The 8435-nt window shown below is 36.7% G+C and overlaps 1 long non-coding RNA gene across 2 annotated transcripts; it reads left to right on the forward strand.

The window, feature by feature from the left end:
- The first annotated feature begins 209 nt into the window (after positions 1-209).
- Positions 210-8435, forward strand: LOC120890027 (uncharacterized). 2 transcript variants are annotated; one of them, XR_013438022.1, is made up of 4 exons: positions 210-298; positions 2570-4013; positions 4799-4869; positions 6389-8435. It is a non-coding gene; the product is annotated as an uncharacterized LOC120890027 (long non-coding RNA). The 2 variants fall into 2 exon arrangements; XR_005734294.2 differs by lacking the exon at positions 6389-8435 and having other exon boundaries at positions 4799-4988.

The raw sequence follows: 8435 nt of genomic DNA on the forward strand, positions 1-8435 counted from the left end.
AGTAAGTGATAAAGAAGGTCTGTGTAAGTTGGTTATAAAAGTAAGTTTTTTGAGCAAGTGATCTTGAAGGAATTAAGAATTATATAACTGTGGTTAAACAACACCTGTTATTTTGCAATATTATAATGTTATTTCTTTAAGAGCTAAACTTGATTAATAAAAAACATCAATGTAATTGTGATGCTATTACTCTTCTCTGTATATTAAATGTGTTTATATTTTCCAGGTATATAAGTCTTTAAGATCGAAGCTTTAAAAGAGAATTATATCAAGCTGATGTTCTCCATAAGGTTTCATGGTAATTTTAAGCTTATAAGAATAACATATTGGAGATTTATTTATAATATTTAATGTTCTATAGCTGGGCCTATTATCAATAAGATTAATATAAAGTTCTGGACACTGGGTACAATTTAAATGTAATATCATATTGTGTTAGCTAATATTTATGTGACCTCGAGCAACAATATATGTAAACTTTATAAAATGATATTTAAGAAAACAAAATCAGCTTAATACTAGAATACCTAAGATTTAAAAAGAGCCCCGCCTTACTTGAGATAAGGCTCTGCCTCCCATCTTACTACATGTCAGAATGACTCCAAAGTAGGCCACACTTCAGTTAAAGTACTCTCTTGCTTTTCATTCCTTTGGTATGTATCCAGAGCTGGAATTGCTGGATCATCCAATAATCCTATTTTTATTTTTTTGAGAAAGTGCCATGTCATTTTCCATAATTGCTAAGCCATTTTGAATTTCCACTTGTGCATTCTACTTTTGATGGATATCTGAATTATTTCCAGTTTAGACTACTATGAATGATACCAAACCATCCTTGTACATATATCTTATCAGGTACACCTTTCCATTGAGCATATGCCAGGAATAACATTGCTAGGCTGCAGTGTATGCATATGTTCAGCTCTAATAGAAAACACCAAAGAATCTACCAGTGGACCAGTTCCAATGGGCACTATTGTCATCATTGTGAGAGTTACGTTTATTCTGTATTCTTGCCAACTTAGTGTTGTCATTCATTAAAATTTTAGCTTTTCTAATGAGTATATAGTGCATCTCATTGTCACTAATGATACTGGGTCTTTTTCATATGCTTATCAATCATTTGGATCTCTTTTTTATGAAGTGCATGGTTTCAATTTCTTACCTTTTTTTTGGAAAAAATAAAATTATCTTTTTTCTGATTGATTTGAAAGAATTCTTTAATTCTTCTGGACATAAATTCTCTCATTGAAAATATGTTTACAAGTACTTTGTGAGTTTCTTTTGAATTTAGATCCTCTTATAACTTTAAAAATAATTGTATCTGTTTTATGTATTTTATAATTTTGATTACAATTTATGTTTTCACTCATATTTCTAATTCTTTATTGTTAATCAAGAAGAAAGGTATTACTTTTGTATATGTTTTCTGTATTTAGCCCCTCTACAAAATTAATTCTGCTTTCTATTAGACTACGATAATGTTATCTACAAGGAAAGAAAGATATTTATCTTATTTTTCAATATTTTTCCTTTTTATTTTGCCTTAATGCATTTAATAAATTCTAAATATTATTGAAAGAAAAAGTGATAGAAGATATTTCTCTTTTGGTCTTGATTTTAATGTAAATGAATTTAGTGATGCTTTGTTTAGTATAATATTTGCAGTGGTCTTTCTCATGTTTTCAAAATGTTCTTCTGTTTTGCATGATATATGTTTAGTTTCAGAATAATGCAGAAAGTAAAGTACTAATTGCAGCATAAAGAAGGATTCAATGTTGAAATAGAGCCAAATATTAGATACTTCTGATCTCTCTAAAATAAACTTCCCTTAAGAGTCTCAACTTTTTTTTGAGATCTTGTCATCATAACTTAGTTTTTCTCATACCTTTACAAAATAATATTTATACTTTCAATGTGTGTCACACTCTAATGCTTTCTATTTTTCTTTTTTAAAAATATTTTTTTAGTTGTAGACAAATACAATATCTTTATTTATTTATTTTTATGTGGTGTGAAATATGAACCCAGTGCCTCACACAAGCAAGGCAAGTGATCCACCACGGAGCTACAACCCCAGTCCCTCTATTTTTCATTTAAATGTATCGGAAGAAATCTACTTAAGTTGTTTGGAATTCTCTAAAGGTTTCTAATGTATAGTTTGAAACATTTCTTCCTAAGTTAACAGGTGTCTCTTTTCTAGCCCTTGGACTGAGAAAAGGCCATAGAGGTTAACAATTCTAATAACTGTAAAGAATAGTGGACACATTCATTCATTAGTTCTTCAAAATACTAACTTGCTGCACCTTTAAACATTAGAAAAGTTTAGAAGTTTTTGAAATTGTTTTCCATGAAATTATTAAGTTTAATCACACTTGATGAGAGTGGAGACATCTTTTACTGAACTGATAATTATTTATTTAAACTCATGATTTTTCATATAGCAATGTGAAAAATGTTTTTTGATACATAATAAAAATAGTAAATAATAACTTATTCATACTGCATGACAAACAATGCCAGGAACTTAGAGACTTTGACAACAAACATTAATTTTCCTCACCCTCAGATCTACAGGTGGTTTGGAACAGTTTGGCTTTGGGCTGAAAGCTGGGTTCTTCTGAGAGGTCCTGAAAGGCCTCTGCTCTGAATCAGCAAACTGCTTCTTCTATCAACATTTCACAGGACAAAGCAAGTCATGAGGCTGTACCTGACATCAACTGGGCAGGGAAGTAGATTCCTGCTAAAAAAGATGGCCAGGATGAGGATGGAGGAGAGAATTCTGAGTCAATAATACATTTTAGCACAATAGCCAACAGTTCCAGAATGCTGTCTCTATTTTGCTCATTTATTTATCTAGTTATAATAGTGACTGGTCAAAATAAGAAATGAATTGGATCTTTCTTTTGTGAACATGTTTAATTCCCCGATTAAAAAAAAAATGTTTTTCTTAAAGATTACATCACATTATATAAGCAATTGTTTATTTAATTGAAAAGTTTACACAAAGAACCACTAAATATTTGTGCAGGTTACCTAGGGTAATGTGTCACTTGGATATTTTCATACACTGCATTATTGTGGCAGTAGTGTGTGCTGCATTTCTTGGGGTAAACATTCAACCATGGATGGAATCAGAAAAATTTAGTGACTCTTACTTAGGAAAAAGGACCTCCTTTCTAATCTTCTTTAAGATGTTCTTTCTTTAACTATACCATTTCTTTCCCTGTGGGGCTAGTATTTAATTAATAGAAGCTCTAAATTGCTGAAATAATTTAATTCTTATGCTTTGATTCTTGTTCTGAGTGCAGTTGTAGAAAGCTTTGTAAGTGTAATGAACAATATGTAAGTCAGTAAATGAAGCTGAGTGGTAAGGGAAATCAGTACAAAGTCAATTTTGCTTTCTTTGTATCATTGGCAAACCATGGCCCATGGAGCAAGTGTGGCCCCCATTTAGTTTTGCAAATAAAGTTTTATTGAAACACGGCCATGCACATTCAACTATGTGCTCATACTGCAGTAGCAGGGTTGAGTACTTGTAACAAATATTATTAAATTCAGAAAGTGTAAGGTGTTTACTCTTTGGTTCTTTATGGGAAACTTTTTCATCCCTTGTATTATTATAATGCTAAAAAGCAGTTTCAAAAATATAAATGTTATAAGATGTAAATACTTTAATTTCTTAAAACACAAAATGGTTATTTTTCACACTCACATCCACTGGAGGTCTGATATTTTGTGAGGAATATCTTGTAACCCTTGTGAGTACAAGTCAGTATAGGTTAGGTTATAGTTCAATAACAAACATCCCCCAATTCTCAGGGCCTTAACATAATAAGTTTATTTCTCATTCCTGCTAAAGGCCTATTATGGATCAGCAGAGTTATGCCAGGATCTAGGCTGTGGGAGCAGCTACTATCAGGAGAATGTCTGGCCACTCAGCAGAGGCAAAAGGAGTACTGATATTAAAGTTTCTATCCAGAAGTGACACACTACACTTTTCCATTACCAAAGTGAGTTATATAGTTATATCTAATTTCAAGGGAATGGGAGGTAAAATTCTGTCATAAACTTAGGAAGCGGGGAGGGGAGGAGAGAGAGAGAGAGAGAGAGGAAAATATTTGGTAGATAACAATAGCGATTACCAAAGTATGAAACAAACAACAGCCATTTCGGAAAGTGGCTTCATAATAGTAGGAAATTAGCTGCCACCTTATAGGTAGCAAAGGTGTAATGTCCCTGTGATAGAAGTTTGCTGTGATACAAAGGGCTAATAAGTCCATTTTAACTTGTAACTCCTTTTATCTGCTCCTCTGTTACATGCTTTTATGTATGTTTGGTTGGTGTGAATTCTTCCTAGAGAATGTCAGATTATTAATTTCTTCTACTTCCAGTTTTACTGCAACTTTACATCTTTTTGCTTTTATGAGTAATGTGCTGGTTACGACCTTAAGATCCAGTGCTAAACTCCTACTTAATTTGAAATTTTACTATTTTTTTTTAAACTGAGCATTATGCCAGACCAAAAACATTTTAAAGAATCTGAAAAAACAAACTAAGAAAATTCATCACCTAGTAGTCAATTTTCAAACTGGTCCACCAATGAAACTATTTACTTATTTTATTGAATCCCAAATTATTGTTCATGAAAAGAGATAGAGCATCCAAACTGCTAGAAACGACATTGGTGAATTTGTTTTTTGCTAGAAACAACTCTTGTGAATTTGATTTTTCTATTACCTGTAATTTTTACTTTAAAAAGGGTCTTTTGTTTTGTTTTTCTTCCTTCATCCTCTAGTTTCAGAAAAAGAACAGTTCCACAGGAAATGACGGACACATTCAGGACTTTCAGAGGGCAATGGACTGTGGGTCAGTCTAAGGAGGAGACCTGAAGTTGCTGAGGCTGCCTTGCTGGTGTAGATTGAGAGCCAACCAGAGTCCATGGAAAGAGGCTATGAGAAATGAAATGCCAGTGTGTGTGTGTGTGTGTGTGTGTGTGTGTGTGTGTGTGTGTGTGTGTGTTTATTTATTTATTTATTTGTATGCTCTGTTATACTTTATTGGGTTTTATTTAAACTGATTGAAAGTTCCACATGACATTTATGTTCAGATTCTCCTTTGTTTGATGATGGAATTGACAACTGAGGCTCAAAGTGCTCAATCATACCAGATCTAGACAGCCCTTTAGAGGAAACCAGGATTCTAACTTGGGATAGTCAGGAGTCTCGTGGGACAGGAGCTCCAGGGGACAGCGATTGTCGATGGCTTTGTTCGCTGTGAATGAAAAGTGCCTGGCACTCAGCAGGAACTCAATAAGTATTTTTTGAATAAGCTAAGCCCAAAGGCAAGAGTGAAGTTGGGTTTGTGAAGAAGGAGATCACTGATAGATCGGGATGAGATTTTGAGAGAGGATAGATGAAGGACAAAGAAGTTAAGAGTGGGGCATCTACATCTGGCTTGTGTGTTTTGGGTTAAAAGAACATCAGTTTGGCTTTAAAGGTCAGAGTCAAGACAGATAAAACATTTAAAAATTGAAGTGAAACAAAATGGATTTTGAGAATTTATATATTGAGAAGAAATTTTACTGATGTAAAGTGAAGAAGGATTTTTTTTAATGTTACGCCTTTATTCTATACCACCTGCAGTTTTAGGATACTTTCATGTACAGTCATGTGTTGCAAATGATATGCTATCAAAGATGGAGAGCAAGTACAGTGGTGGACCTATAAGATTTTTATCTCCTAGTAACATTATGGCTGTCTTAGTTTGTGTAAATACCCTTTGGTGAGTTTGCACAATGATGATATCATCTAATGATGCACTTCTCAAAACACATCACCTTCATTAAGCAATGCATGACTGTAAACACATCTAGACCTTAAGATAGGTATTATCCAGTGTTGGTGATCAGCAATGATGAGGAAGGTTACATGACTCGGGACTCACAGAAAGTAGTGGAACTGTGACTTGAACTCTAAGCTTTTGCTTCAAGTTCTGCATTATTTCCACAATACTAATTTCCATGTTGCATTCCTGGACAGATTTGCTATAATTTGGATCTTAAATGGTCCCCAAAGGCTCATGTGTTAAGGCTCAGTCCCCAGGGAGATGGTGGGACCTTTAATAGTTGGGGCCTGGTGGGAGGTCATTAGAGGTCATTCAGAGTGTGCCATTGAAGGGGGTTGTGGAATCCTAGCTCCCTCCTAGCTCTGTGTTGCTTCCTGGCCATGAGATGAGAGGTTTTACACTGCCAGGACTCCCACTATGATGGGGACCCTCATTATAGGCACAAAGAAATGGGACCTGTCAGTCATAGACTAGACTCTCCAATGTCATTCATAGTAATGAAAAGGTAACTGACAGAGGGACCCTATTCCATTTCCTAAAGGTCACAGAGTCCTTCCTGGGCAAGTTCTTCAGTACAAGGTTTTGAGTGCCTGGAGGAGACGAAGTGAGTCCCTTATTGGTAAGCTCTGTTTTCCTCTTGGTGCTCTGTCAGGGAAGTGAGGTGGCAATCCCAGGACTGCCGTCTTGTGATCTGAGAAATGACAGATGGCTTTTCCTTCTCTTTTCTCCTGAAAGGAGCCACTTACCGCAAAAGCAGAGATGGGTTAGCAATAGCTGAGAAATACGGCTTCATGATGAATACTTAAGTGAGTGAGCTGATATGTTTAGTTCTTTCCTTTCTCTCGCCCTTGAGAAGTGAAAAACAAATGATGGAAGATAAGATCTTGAGTGTCCAGGTGATGCTGAGAATTGATCTAAAACTGATCCTGACCAGCATGACCTCTGTGGGCCATCTTAATGAGGCATAATTGGGACAGTCACTGCAGGGATGTTCTTTCCTGGTAGAGCATACATTTTTAATTTTCAGGGGTGATTGACCTGATTTCTCCCATTCTTGCGGAGTAGTGAGGTGCAAATGCAGAGGGTTTTCAGCCTACCTTCTGGGGCTTATTCATCCTGAAATGTATGAGTGCCCGGGTATCGTCTTCTCCTAGGTAGCTATGATGATATTTGGGCTCAGTTTTCAAGAGGCTGCTTTCTTATACCTATGAAAGTCTATGGGAGGGGTGATAGACAAAGCAGGAGATTTTTTTTTTTGGTGTAAAGACTTTTCATCTCTCTCCCAACTTTCTACCTACTTAATGATCCAGAAGTGCTTTTCTATAGGGGCTAATTAGAGACAAGATTTTAGACTCTCAGAAAGCCAGCTTTCCCCAAGACCCTGAGCAAGCAAGAGGCACCGAGGGGGTGGGACAACAAGAGGGTGGCAGTTGGTGTCTTGGCTGCTTTTTTTGAGTCCTGTGGTCACTGTTATTCAGCATTGTCATTTCTATGCAGGGATGCATACAGAAACAGCACTGGGGTGTTTGGACGTGTGGGCTCCAGCTGGAGCTTCCCCACCCCAAGGACTGAGGTGTCCTATTAGGAGGATAAGGAGAGGGATGACCTTCCTCTAAATAACAGTGTCTTGGTCACAGTGCCCTGCAGAACAATCACCAAAGCTGAAGAAGCCTGCAGGCCTGCTTCCGAAACCTCTCCTGGACTACCCGAACGACCCTGGCAACTGTTCAGGGCCAGAGATTCTTTAAAAGTAATAGCTCGAATAGCATTCCTTCCATATTTTATGGGCCTACAGAATTTATGTGGTAACCAAGGTGCAATGGATTCTGCTTAAGGATACTGAGGTATTCGTTTCAATGAGGATATGATATAAAAACTGCACAGATTGTAGAAAACACAGTGGCATACATACATGCTGACACCAAAGACTTTCCTAAATGCAAATACAGTAATGAACTGAGTTTGTGTTTTATTTTCACATGTCTCTTTCCACCACCCACACCCTCATGGTCTCTCATCTGAATTCTATCTAGAGATTTCAGACGACAGCATCTTCTTTTCCTGATCAACCCATATTGATGTTCAGATATCCACTGCGCTTGTGAGTGTTCCGAGACACAGGGCATTTTATTTGTAGTGAATTACTGTTGAGTCTTGTTAATTGCCTTCTGTTCACTGGAGGAACATATGGAGTATTCACAAATGAAGGTCACTCTCAGTTTCTCTATGATAATGTGTGGGTCACAGGTCCCAGTTGCAAGGTCCCAGAAGCCATCTTCAGCTGATTTAAGCAGAGAAGGAGTTTGTACAGAAGGATACTGGATAGGTCACAGAATCTCAGAGGGAGGGGGTTAAGTTCAAGGAACGCAGAGCCCCAGTCTTTCCCACGGACTTAGTGAGGATGCTGCTCCTAATCCTTAGAAGCTGGGGTTTGAACTACTGTCACTTCTGCAGTGAAGACACAGTGTGGAGTAAGTCTTTCCCCTGGAGTCAGCTCTTCAGACCCTTCTGGCATCATGCAAAGGAACCAATAACCAGGCTAGTTAGGGCGGAATCTTGTTCTAGTCCATTCATTTCCTTTTGCTCTG

The sequence above is a fragment of the Ictidomys tridecemlineatus genome, chromosome 4 (assembly GCF_052094955.1).
Source record: "Ictidomys tridecemlineatus isolate mIctTri1 chromosome 4, mIctTri1.hap1, whole genome shotgun sequence".
Classification (NCBI taxonomy): Eukaryota; Metazoa; Chordata; class Mammalia; order Rodentia; family Sciuridae; genus Ictidomys; species Ictidomys tridecemlineatus.